This window comes from Mustela putorius, unplaced genomic scaffold (assembly GCF_011764305.1).
Source record: "Mustela putorius furo isolate JIRA1106 unplaced genomic scaffold, ASM1176430v1.1 tig00003853_pilon_pilon_pilon, whole genome shotgun sequence".
NCBI classification, from domain to species: Eukaryota; Metazoa; Chordata; class Mammalia; order Carnivora; family Mustelidae; genus Mustela; species Mustela putorius.
In genome coordinates, this window is record NW_025422005.1 from 31,067,181 (window position 1) to 31,079,555 (window position 12,375).

General features: G+C 54.0%; 1 protein-coding gene across 4 annotated transcripts in view; it reads right to left on the reverse strand.

Moving 5' to 3' along the window:
• RIMS3 (regulating synaptic membrane exocytosis 3) overlaps positions 1-11,803 on the reverse strand; it is a 34,484-nt gene extending 22,681 nt beyond the window's left edge. The window contains exons 1-3 of one of the 4 annotated variants that reach the window (XM_045064294.1): positions 11,479-11,803; positions 9,101-9,219; positions 7,466-7,514 (exon numbers count right to left, since the gene is read on the reverse strand). The gene's annotated coding sequence lies outside the window, so the exon portion shown is untranslated. Of the gene's footprint in view, positions 1-7,465; positions 8,432-9,100; positions 9,220-11,478 lie in introns of those variants that run through there. The other 3 variants (XM_004740664.3, XM_004740663.3, XM_004740667.3) reach the window with 3 other exon arrangements.
• Positions 11,804-12,375: the final 572 nt, after the last annotated feature.

Consider the following 12,375-nt stretch of genomic DNA (forward strand, 5'->3'; position numbering starts at 1 on the left):
TGAAGGACATTCCCAAACAGAAGCAAAATCCTACCCTTCATGAGTGTACCCTCAAACTTGAATATTCACACAAATCACTTGGGGATCTTGTTGAAATGCAGACCTCAATCCCATACATCCCATGGAGAACCCGAAAGTCTGCATTTCTAACAAGGTCTAAGGTGATAACCCACGTTGCTGGTCTATGGGCCACCCAAGGCACTGAAAGTTAAAGATTAAATATTCTGGTTATTCTGCAAGAGTGAAAGCTCCAGGATAGGGAGACCAGAAATGGCACACTGGGAAGTGCACTGCAGAGTATCTCAAAAGACAGGTGGGATTTGGAGAGACAGAGTTGGCAGGAAGGAGGTGGGAACTACCTGGGAAGGTCCAGAGAGAAAGTGCTATGTTTGTAGGATGGTGAATAGAGAGCAGTGCAGCTGGAACAGGATGTAAATACAATTGTGGGAGGGAGGGCTAGAAAGGTAGGCTGGGAACAGCCAATGAAGGGCTCTGAATGCAGGGCTTCTTAAGAAGCTTGGCTTTAATCCCATAAGGAGTGAAATCTGACATGACTTAGATGTCTGTTTTACAGAGATCAATCTGACACTGAGTGCAGACTCAGAAGAAGGTCTGACAGAAGGAAGAAGAGTCAAAAGGCAGATAAGAAGGCTACACTGCTTCAGATAATGCAGACGGGAAAAGAAAAGGGGTGCCCAGGAGTCATGCGACGGCTTGGGGGTTGCCTAGATGGGACACTGTTGGGAAGAGGAAAAAAAAAAAAAAACAGAATCCAAAGTGATTTAGAGGAAGGGTGGAGAATGAGAAGCACTATCAGCAAAGCTTGAGGTCCCAGAGGAAAACACTGGCTTAAGGGGAAGATGAGTCCCATCTTAGTTGTGATGAGTCTGACATAATGTTGCAACTCCCACAAAGAGGCACTGGGCAGGTAAGCAGATTCAGTGGAGCCCAGGAGAGCAATGTGAGTGGGCAGGATTTGGATGTGTACCATGAAGGGAAACTTGAGGTGCAGAAAAGAAAGAGAATGCCCAGAGGGGAGTACAGAGTGAGCAAAGGGTGAGAGGTAATATCCAGAGCGAAGGGCAGGAGGAAAATAGAATCTACTCAAGAAGAGAGAATCAGCAGGAAGGTCAGAGAAGATACCGTTGAGTATACAGACAGCCAACCTGGAGGCCCTACCGTACTGTGACATCAAAACCAAGGAAAGGCCTGTCCAACCAAGGCTGTAGGATGGCAAGGGAAGCCCAGGCTTGAAAAAGAGCACTGTTCCCATGGAAAGCAGGATTTGAAATGGTGGCAAAGAGGGCTGGATTCCCAGGAGTAGGTCTGGGCTTCAGCAGGATTCCAGCGAGCTTGGTTCCCAAGCACTTATTGCAGATCAGCCCTAGCACAGGAAGACCGATTGCTTAACCTGCAAACACACATACCTGACATGTGCGCACCCCAGAACTTACCAAACCCCCAGGGCAAAGCAGAGAAACGGGGAGAAGAGGTCTTTGGAGCAACACCTTATGACCAGGAAGCACATAATTTATCATCCAACTACGACTCTTGAGAGTGAGCAGAGACGATACCAACAATCACACCACAGGTGTACATTAAAACAGTCCCAGGTAAACCCAGCCCTGTCGTTACCCTCCTCCTGGGGGATACTGATCCCCTCCAAAATGTCCATTTGCTCCCGTTCCACCTTTCTAGATGGGGTGGCGGAATTGAGCCACAGGCGGTAGAACAGGCAACTTCATACTCCGAGGCAGTCCCCGACCCTTCCCCCCAACCCCGCCCCCCCAGGATGTTGGTGGATAGGGAGATCGGCTCCCCCCTCTCGGCAGCACCATGGACAGCGACCGACCCAGCTCTCTCCGCATCCCCTGGCCCCTGCCTCAGTAGCGGTGAGGCTCGATCAATATTTCATAGGGGAAGGGGCTCGGGTTACCAGCCCCCGCGCCTAGCTGGAAGGCGCCGCCCGCTCCCACCCCTTCTCCCCCACCCCATCCTGGGAACCCTCCCCAGGAACCCAGCACACCCACCGCCCTGAGGCGCACTCCGCATTCCCGGCACACCGCTCCGCCCCCCGGACCATTCCCGGGGCACAAAGACCCGCGTACACGCCACGCAGCTTCCCGGGGCCACTCAGACGCACCACGCAGCCAGACGCGCGCTGTACAAAGACCGCGACTACACAAAACAACAGGCACACACCACACCCAGCAGCAAGCCGCCTAGACACACAGCACACACACAATGTCTGGCAGACACACACCGCGTGGAGAGGAGTGCACTGCAGACCCCCTTGCACGTCACACTGACATCCTGGCATGCATGCACAAACTCACCTGCTACTCACAGAGAATCTCAGACACACATATCACACACTGTGTGTGCGCACACCCGCAGCATGCCTTCACAGAGTCCTTCAGACATATTGCCCAGAGCTACTTCACCACACACACACACACACACACACACACAAACTTTCTCTCTCTCTCTCTCTCTCTCACACACACACACACACACACAGTATGCCTTCACAGAGACCCTCACTAGGGATACAGAAGCACATGCCTCACACTACCCAGGACCCACACCCTCCTGGAGCCCAGGCCTGCCCTCCTGCTGTGGACATGGGACTTCCATCCCTCCTGCCTGGTCCTGGTGTTGATTCCCGCGGATACATTCTGTGTGTACTCTGAGGCCTCTGGGGGCAGGGTGGGGGTTGCGGCCCAATACCCCAGGGCAGACAGACAGTAGCTCAAAGAGGTGAGAGGGGGGAAGCAGGGAAAGGGGGACCTTTGAGACCTCAAAGCCTCCCCAGCTTTGCTGTCCCCAGGCCCCCAGCTCTGGGGCCTGCAGGCCCTGGGATGGCCTTGCCCTCACCTGCAGCTCCCACAGCCTCTGTGCTCTCTGGGACTCCCACCCTCTGGGAGGCCTGAGGTTTGTGTTGTGCATGGGAACCAAGAAACTGAGGAGTCTGCAGCTCCTGCTTCCCCCAGGCATACCCAAGTGCTGCCTCAGAGATGAAGGGACATGCTATCCCCATCTAGACACTCCAGCTCCAAGAGCCTCCCTCTCCAGTAGGGGAGGGACAGGTAGCACAAATTCTCCTGTCTACAGAATAATTATGGCAGGATTTTCTGAAAGAAACCCAAGACAGGGCATGAGGTAAGGAGAGGGAAGCAGGATGGCAGAGTGGGAAGAGACCCCAGATTTTCCAGGCAGGTGGAAGGGAGCTTCAAGATTACTTAGGCCAATAGGCCAGGTCTCTGACGTCCCCATAGCACTTCCCAATTTTGCATTATGCACATGACATTGTGTGCCCCCTCAACAATTTCTGCCAAATCTCCATACTCTTGTACAGTTCCTTAACTATGGTCTTATAATTGACACTTTTAACTTACATGCATTTACTGTAAATAGAAACTTTGTGTTACTACTATAAATGCAAAGGCTATTATTGCTTTCAATAAGTAGAAAATAATGGTAAAATAAATACAGTAAAAGCAAACTGTATTATTAAATTTTAGCTACACAGAGTTGCCAGTCAAGACCTCTTTGTTAAAAAGCGAAGGGTAGCAGTGCTGGAAAGTTGTTAAAGACACACTGGCACTTTCTCCCTGGGACAACCTTGGACTTGACGGAGTTGAAAGGGAACCGACTTTCTCACTACGTGAGCCAGTGCTATATAATGACAGGTCCATGACCCACTGAAAGTCACTTCAGGTCCTGCTGAAAGTGCTTCTTCTCACTGTGGAAAGCTCTAGGCTTGCCCGCATCCTGTAGGAGCTTGGACACAGTGGCTACCTCGAGCCCTGGTACCACAGCCTCGGTATCACAATCCATTCTGATAATAACAATCCTTAGAAATTGCTCAATTCTCTCCCACTTACAAATTGACCCTACAGCCAGTCTAGTATGAGCTGCACAGCAGGAATTATCATCCCCACTTCTGAATGAGAAAACGGAGGCTCTGAAAGATTAAGAGATTTGTTCTGAGTCACATCGCCGCACAAGGTAGATCCTCAACTCCCACCCCACTTTTCTACTCTCCCTGCCTCCATCTGTCCTCCATCATTGGAAGCCCTTATTCTAGGCGGACCTCTTCCTGGGCACGGGGGAGTAGAGGGAGAATGGTGACCTTGCATCTGCCTATGAGGCCCTCACAATCCTGAAGGCAAATAGGCAAGTGAGTAAGTAGAGTTTTATTCTGGAGTCACACTGCTGTGGGTCCCTAGCCGAATAATGGCACCTCTCTGAACCTCAGTTTCCTTGTCTGTAAAATGGGGATAGTAATAGTACCTATCTTACAGGGTGTCAGGGTTCAATGAAATAATGCTTGCACATAGAGTCTGGCACAAAGTGAGGACTGAAAAATGTTTATTATTAGGGAAGTAAAACGAATAGAATTAATTCAGGTTTAAAAAAAAAAAGGCTGCTGGGGGTGGGCAGGCATGACAGTGTTCTTCACTGAAGAGAGGAAATGAGTTCTGTCTTAGAGAACGAATATGATTTTCATAGGGAGAACTATCCTGTCTTCTCATGCCCTCCTCTTCCTTCTCTGCCCACTCCAAAAAGAAGTGAGAAAATTTAGGGTCTCATCTTCCTACCTTTCTGCTCTGGGCTTTGAGTGACAACTGGTCGGCTCTTCAGAGTCTGCACTAGGCCTTGCTGGCCCAGGAAAAGACTCCCCTTTAAGTCACAACGCCTGGGCTGTTTTCTCCAGGTCTATCCAGATGGAAGGTTGGGGGCGAGGTCCGCCACAGCACTCTAAGGATTCTAGCAGGTGTCTTATGTACTTGCTCAGACAACAAAGATGCTCCCCACCACTACCTTTCTCCAACCCGGTCAAGAGCAACGTCTGGCTGTCTGACTTGGAGAGCCTTCCCAGCAGGCTGCAGTTGATTGAACCTGGGTGGGCACCTGACCCAATCAGATCCTGAGCCAATCAGATCCTCTCATACAAGTTTGGACTTGGATCAGCCAAACCCCAACTGTAGGGTGCCCAGGGTCTGGTAAAGCAGAAAAAACCCAGCCTGTGGAGAAAGAAAGATAGAAGCAGCTAGCAAGGTGCAGAGAACGGCCACTTCCATTTCTCCTGACCTACAGGTCCTGCCTCCCAGAAGCTACCGATTTTTCTGCCCCTCTGTTCTCAGGAATCTCTTGTGTCCTGGTAATAAACCCTTTTTTAAAAAAAAATATTTTATTTATTTATTTGACAGACAGAGACCACAAGTAGGCAGAGAGGCAGGCAGAGAAAGAGAGAGAAGGAAGCAGGCCCCCCGTTGAGCAGAGAGCCTGATATGGGGTTCGATCCCAGGACCCTGGGATCATGACCTGAGCTGAAGGCAGAGGCTCTAACCCACTGAGCCACCCAGACACCCCTGAACTCTTCTTTATTACTGAAGCTGGCTGGAGTGGGTTTCTATATACAAGCAAAGACCTAATTAAGAAAGGGGAGAAGCTGGGAACTAGAGGCGTAAAGAGGAACAATCTTGGGAGGGAAAAAAAAAAATGAGTGTGTCTGCACTGGATGAGCTCCGCTAACAGAAGATAAGGATGTACATCTGTACACCTGTAGGCTACAGATGTAGCCTCTGTACAGATGTGGCCAAAGAAGGGCAAATTAACACTGTCCAGGAAGGGCCGGAAGGGTCCTCAGAGGCCTCGCAGCAAAGGTGACAGCTGAGCCGGTTTGGAAAAGTGAAGGACATTTTCCAGGGAGACGAAGCAGGGGTGGGGGAGGCCTTACAGGCAGCAGGAACAGCAAGTGCAGAGGCACAGAGGCACCAAACAGCCTGACGTGTTAGAGGAACTGCCAGAAGTTCAAAATGGGCGGGGGGTGGGGGGGGGGAGCAGGGAAGATGAAGCTAGAGAGGCGTCTGTCCGGTGAAGATCACAAAGGCTTTGAATTCCATGCTAAGAAGCTGAGGCCTTTCTTTTCAGCAATAGGGAGCTATTGAAGTATTTTAAGTAGTGGGGGGTGACAGGGTCAGTTCTGTACTTTAGAAAGATGGCTCTGGGGCCATACGAAGAAAGGACTGGAGAAGGCAGGCCTGAAGGCAGGGAGGCTGGTTAAGAGGCTGCAGCAATGAGTCATCTGTTCCTTTCATCCACTGACCAGCTCACTGTGTACCTACTGTGTGCTGGGGCTAGGCAACACAGCATTCCTGACCCCACGAGGTTCACAGGCCAGCAAGAAAGAGAAACAAGGAAGAAGCAATTCAAGTACGATGAGTGTCATGAAGACCTAACGAGGTCCTATGGAGCTGGGGGCGGGGGGGGGGGCAGTGTTTAGTTTCTGGTTTTTAGGCTTCACCGGGGAAATGATGCTGGAGCCGGTATCTCTCTGAAAGCTAAGTAGGAGTTAACAAGGCACAGGAGGAGGAGTGCATTCCGGGATGGAGGGACATGTGCGAAAGTCCTGCTGCTCAGGGAGAGGGAGAATGGTACCAGATGAGAGAAAAAGGTAGGCAAGGAGCAGATCACACAGGGCCTCGGAGACTGCGTCAGAGTCTGGCTTTGGTTCCAAGAAGACTTGGAAGGGTCTTACACAGGGAGATGATACAATCAAACGTTTATCTTTCGAAGATTGCGCTGGCTGCGGTGTGAAAAATGAAATAATGCAGGGCAAGAACAGAAACAGGAGGAGCCGACTCCAGGAGGCTGTCCATGCGGTCTAGGCTGGGAGCCGGCGGTGGCCTGGAAAGGGGCGGAGGGCAGGGAAAGAGATACAGAGAGCTAACACGACTCGCTGAGGACGGCTGTGGGATGTGGGGGTGAGGGAGAGGGAGGTGTCCAGGAGAACTTCCAGCTTTCCAGCTTGAGCAAGTGGGTGGATGGTGGCAGCAGAGACGAGCTGGAGATGCTGGAGGCAGAGCAGGTGCCGGCAGGCGGAGCTGGGGACCTGGGGACCTGGGTTTGGACCCCAGATTGTGAGACATCTGAATGTGGCCCAAGAAGCAGTTAGACCTGCAGGGCCTGAGCCCAGGAGAGACAGAGACTGCTCAGGTCCAGAGAATAATGAGATTACCCGGCAGTGGAGGAAGAGTGGGCAGTTTAAAGAGAGGATGGGGGAGGGGACCAACTGGGAGGGGGGAATCCTAGTGGCAGCAGGGCCTGGAGGCAGAGTGACCAGAAGCTCTGAACTTGAGCAATTAGAACCATGGAATCTAAAGGTTCATTCCCTCAGCCCCAGGAGGCCTCCGGCTTTGGCTCTACCTCTCTGGCCAAGCCTCCGGCCTCAGCACAGACAGTTTCCCTCCCTCTCCCCCAGCACCTCTTCCTACTCTGAAGATACAGCTCAGGGAGCCCCTCCTCCTAGGGGAGACTTCCCCAAGTCCCAGCATGCACTCTGCTGTCCAACCTGGGTCTGAATCCCAGTTCTGCTACTTGAGGGCTGTGTGACTTGGGCCAAGAACTTTAACCTCACTTCTGTCATCTATATAATGGAAATAATAATCGTACCTACCTCCTAGGATCTGTTGGACGGTGAGTATGTAAAGTACTTCGCGGAGAACCTAGCACACAGTAAGCACTAAATAAATGTTACTATTATTAACATCCCGCCCACCTTGGGACAGTTAGTCATGCCCTCCACCTTGTACCTCCTCCACTTGGGAACTATTTGCAGGTCTGTGTCTCTCCCTGCCTCTTCCTACCCCTACCCAATTTGTGGGGCTGCATAATATGCAGGGTCCAGTGCTAAATGAAAATGTAGGACCCTTGTTCAAAATGAGGAATTTCAAGATGGTGACAGCAGAACACTAAACGGAGCCTGAGGTCCTGCTAACACCGGGCTCCTGCAGCCTTAGACTGGGGACACCAGCCCTGTCCCCGCCCCCACCCAGCCCCGCAGGCCTGGCCTGGAGGAGGTGTCAGCCCCAGGCGACAGAGCAGAAATGCCAACAGACATCAAGATAGGGTTTTGTAATTTTCATCCGGAATTTCATTTTGTCCTTCCCGTAGAAATAAGACCAACTCCGTTTTACAGTTGACGACACTGAGGTCTAGAGATGGGGTGGGCCTTGCCAGAAGTCACCCACCTTGAGAGCTACAGAGCTGGGATGTGAACATAGGCCAGCCTGGTACCAAACCGCTGCCTTTTGCCCTCTGGCTCCCTGGGGAGGTAGGGAGAATCTGGACCCAAGGGGTGAACTTTGTCAACAAGGCCCAGAGAGAGGGAGCTGGAGGGACCGGGCCCCGCCCTCCTGGGGCAAACCACATAAACAACCAGCTCCCTGGGCGCCAGGGCTGCTACCCAGGGAAGGGGGCGTGAAAGGGCAAAAGGTCACTCCCAAGAAGGCTCTGCCAGGGCCATAGACCCAAGCCCCTGCTCTCTTGAAATGAAACACTGCCTTCTCGGCTTAAAGCTCTTTAGGGGCTGCCTTTGGCCTCAGGAGAACTCCTAAGCCTTTAGTACCCTACTGACCAGGAAGGTCTGGCCTCTGCCACTGCATATTCTCTACCCTCTCTCCTCCACTGCTGCCCTCCCCACACCCCCCCAGCCCCTTCCAACATCACCCAGGCCTGAGCACACACTGCTCCCTCTCCTAATCCCTGCTTCTTTGCCTCCTCAACTCTAGGCTCCCTGAATCCTTCCTTTCAACACAGTGACACTGGTGTCATTAGCAGTCCTGGGCCATCCCAGGCTAGAATGGGGCTGGAATGCAGGCTCCATGGAGCCAGGGCCATGTGGCTCACAGAGCTTGGTGCATCCGGGTATCTGAAGGCATCCCCCTTGCAACAGAGGCAGGAGGGTCCTGCACTCCCTCTCCCCTTCTCTCCATTCCCCCCTCATCCTCTTTTTCTTGTTCAGGTGCCTTGAGCCCAAGGTGGGAGAAGCCCAAACTTGCAAAGGGAAGAGATGGGGGGGGGGGTACATCCAGTCACTGCATCTAATCCCCCAGTACCTTCTTGATGGGGGTGGAGCAGTAGGAGTGTAAATTATGCCTGTTTTCCAGAGGAGTCTGAAACCAGTTGCCTGAAGTGGCACCAGAGCCTGGAAGTGGGGAATTCAGGATTTGAACCCAGGTCTGTCTGATGCTCACATACCTGGTGTCCTCTCTGCCCCTGAACTTCCGGCCAGGGAGCAATCGTTTCTCACCTGTGCCTTCAGTTCACACACACCCAGAGCAGCTCAGCTCCTCTGTCAGGTCAGCAAAATCCTAGTGCAGAAGGCAGCCCCGTGGTCAGTGAGAGGCCCGTGTAGAAAGCATCCCTTCCCTGCATCAACAAAATGCCAGCGTAGGAGAAATACAGACCATCACCCCCCAAGCCCTGGTCAGCCAAACACTAAGGGGAGACACCCCCATAGTCAGCAAAGTGCTGCACCCCAAGTCAGCAAAAAGCCAGTGCAAGAGACACTTCCACACCCCTCTCTGCCCAGGGCCCAAGATGTGGGCTGGGGTACGTGGAGTCCTCCAAGGTAGAGCTCTTGGGGTGCGGTAGGGGGAAGCAATGGGGCTAAGGGCTGCTGCTGCCTGGGGGAGGAGGCTGCAGCTGGGGAGCCAGCAGACTCGGGTGAGAGTTCTCACATGGCACTAATGAAATCAACCACCAGCCTGCCCCCCCTTCCCCAGGGACCCTCCAGGCTCCAGCTGATGCAATGCCCAGGCCAGATAATTGTTTTCTTCCCTCCTTAAAGGGCCAGCTGCTGTGGCAGCTGTGGATGTCACCCAGACCCCTGAGAGACCCCACAGAGCTTAGCACCTGGTTAGGGATAGGGGGAGCCCAGAAAGTAGCAGCTTGGCCCCAGGCTCTGCAGAGGAAAATCCAATTAATGTCCGAGACCAGAAATGTCTGAGCAAGGAGGGAGGGAGACAGGAGAGTTAAGGCAGAGACTGTGCCAGGCCCACAACCATATGCCCCCAGGGAAGGGAACCTGGTCCCTGGCTGTCCTCAGCACCTGGCTTCTGCCTGCCTGTCCTGTCAAGTCCTTGGCAGGGGGGCTGCTGGTGAGTTCAGCAGTGCCAGGCGCTGTGCAAAGCAGCTCAGATCCACCATTTCAATCACTCCTCCCCACAGAACTGGAAGGTGGGTCTATTTTACTGAAGGAGGCTCCTAGAGGGGAAGTGATTCCCTCAATAGAACACACCCAGAAAGTGGCAGAGCCTGGGTTTGAAGTCAAGTTTGCCTGACTCTGGGCTTCATTCCCTGCAGAGCGTTGAGTAGGTGTTGAACCCCAGGGCTGGGGTCCCTAAGCCTGGCAGCCCCAGTGCTGAGGGCAGGAGGGGGTTCTGTGGGCCCTAAACAGGTTCAGAAGGGCACAGTGCTAGGTTTAAGCACAGATTTCATGGTCCCCTTCCCCAATTCCAGCCCCCACACCCCCAACCAGAGAATGTCCCATTAGGCTGCTAGCATGCCCCCAGGGACAGTTGGCAGCTGCCTGATTACAGACTAATTGGTGGCTGGCAGCAACTGGGGGTGGGGGGCAGGGGCTGGCTAGTTAACCCCTTGATAACCAGGCCTAGCCCAGAAGGGCCCTCTCCCTGCCACTTCAGGCCCCAAACCCAAGGACCCTAGACTTAAAAAGGCATCATAGGCAGAGGACAGGACCAAAGGGGCATCAGTCTTCCTCTCCACACCTAGACAAGACCCTTGGGGCTAGGGGTGGACATCGACATTCACCCAGGCTCCCCAGACCCAAAGAGGCAGTGCCAGCCAGCACCCCTTGTTCTCTGGCCTTGGATATGGCATTGCCTACTCCATTCAAGACCACAGGAGCTATGGGCTTTCCCTGGGTTTACAGGCCCAGGATACTGGTCTTGGTTGTCCAGAGAAGGTCATGTGGGCATGGGCCCAGGCAGCATGGAGGTTAGCCAGTAAAGCTACACTCCCCCTGAATGAAAGGGTGTCCAGGTTCCCCAGTAAGAGTCCTGCCAAGCCTGCATGAACCCTGGACTCCCCACCGTGGATTGACCAGTTGCCTTTCCCAGCTTCCTAAAAGCCCCCTCTGCCAACCCTAGGACTAGAGTGAGTACTTTTATTTCATGGCTCCCCTTTTATTTCATGGGCTTGGCAGGGGGGTGTCCTCTGGGCATCACAATGGTGTTTCATTGGGAGGAAAGAGTGCCTGCTTCTCAACCAGGGCACAGGCAGGAGGGAGAAAGCAGGCTGCCTTCCAGCTCCCTTTCCAGGAGAGATTTTAAGCACTTTCCAAAAATGCCATGTGAGGCAATGCTGTTGAAGACCAGGGCCCCAGGTGCTCTGAGAATCAGCAAAGAAGTCAAGACTCTGGGGTCCCCTACCCCATTTTCCAGGCTTCCTCAAACACCCCACGTTCCCCTCTCATACATTAGCCCCCAACCCTGAGTCATCATATAACACTCTGCTCATCCTCTGAGCCCCTACCCCCCCAACCCTGCACGCTCACATCCCTACGTGGCGCCTCACGGCCGGAACCCCCTCCCCCCGGTGGTCCCCCAGACCTCCGCAGCCCCCTCCCCACGTCCACTCCCAGGCGAGCGAGGCCTACTGACTTACCCAGAGGTGGGGCCAGGGTCCAGACAGGGAGGGGTCTCTGCTGGGCGAGGCCGCTCCACAAGGCGGGGCAGGTGCTGCCCCGGGACCCCGCCCCGCGGACCCGGCGGTGGGCGCGGCCCGGTCCCAGGCGGGCGGCGGACTCCGAGGGGGTAGGGGCGCGGGGCGGGGAGGGGCGGCGAAAGAGGCTCACGGGGGCATCGCCCGCCACCGGGCCGGGCAGCTCCGCTCCGCCCGGCTGCGCTGCCGGCTCCGCAGCCGCCACGGTTCTCAGCCGCCGCCGGGTGCAAAGCCCAAGCCCCAGCCGGCGGGAGGCGAAGAGGGAGGCGGGGCCTGGTGGGGGCGGGGCCTCGGCCAGGCAGGTGGGGCCACTGGAGGGGCGGGGCCACTGGGGTAGGGCCTCTGGTGGTGGGCGGACCTAGGAGAATGGGGAGAGTCTGGGTTTGCCTGGTTGTAGGGGGACCCAGGCTAACAAGACCCTACCTGAGGTTTCTGGCTTGGAAACGTGGAAGCGTGGGAGGGTTGGGGTCTAGAAAACGCCTCAAGCCTCTCCACGTCCCTAGGACACTCTTGCCTCATGGCTGTTTCTCCCTCTGCTACCATTTTTATCTGTACTTTTTCATCCTTCCTCCTCTTAGGGGCACCTCGCAGGACATCACTGGCACCAGGTACTCCATCCTGGACCAGATCCAAGAAAATCAAATGGTGGGAGATAGGGGAAATGACTTACAAACTCAAATTCAATTTACAGGTGGGAAAATTGATGCTGAGAGAGAAGAAAACACTTGCCCAAGTTCCTGCTTTGAAGAAAAAGACTTTATGAGACCCCAGAATGTGGAGACCCTGAAGCTGGGTCCCACAGCTAGCCAGAGGTGAAGCCAGGACTCCATTTTATTCAAC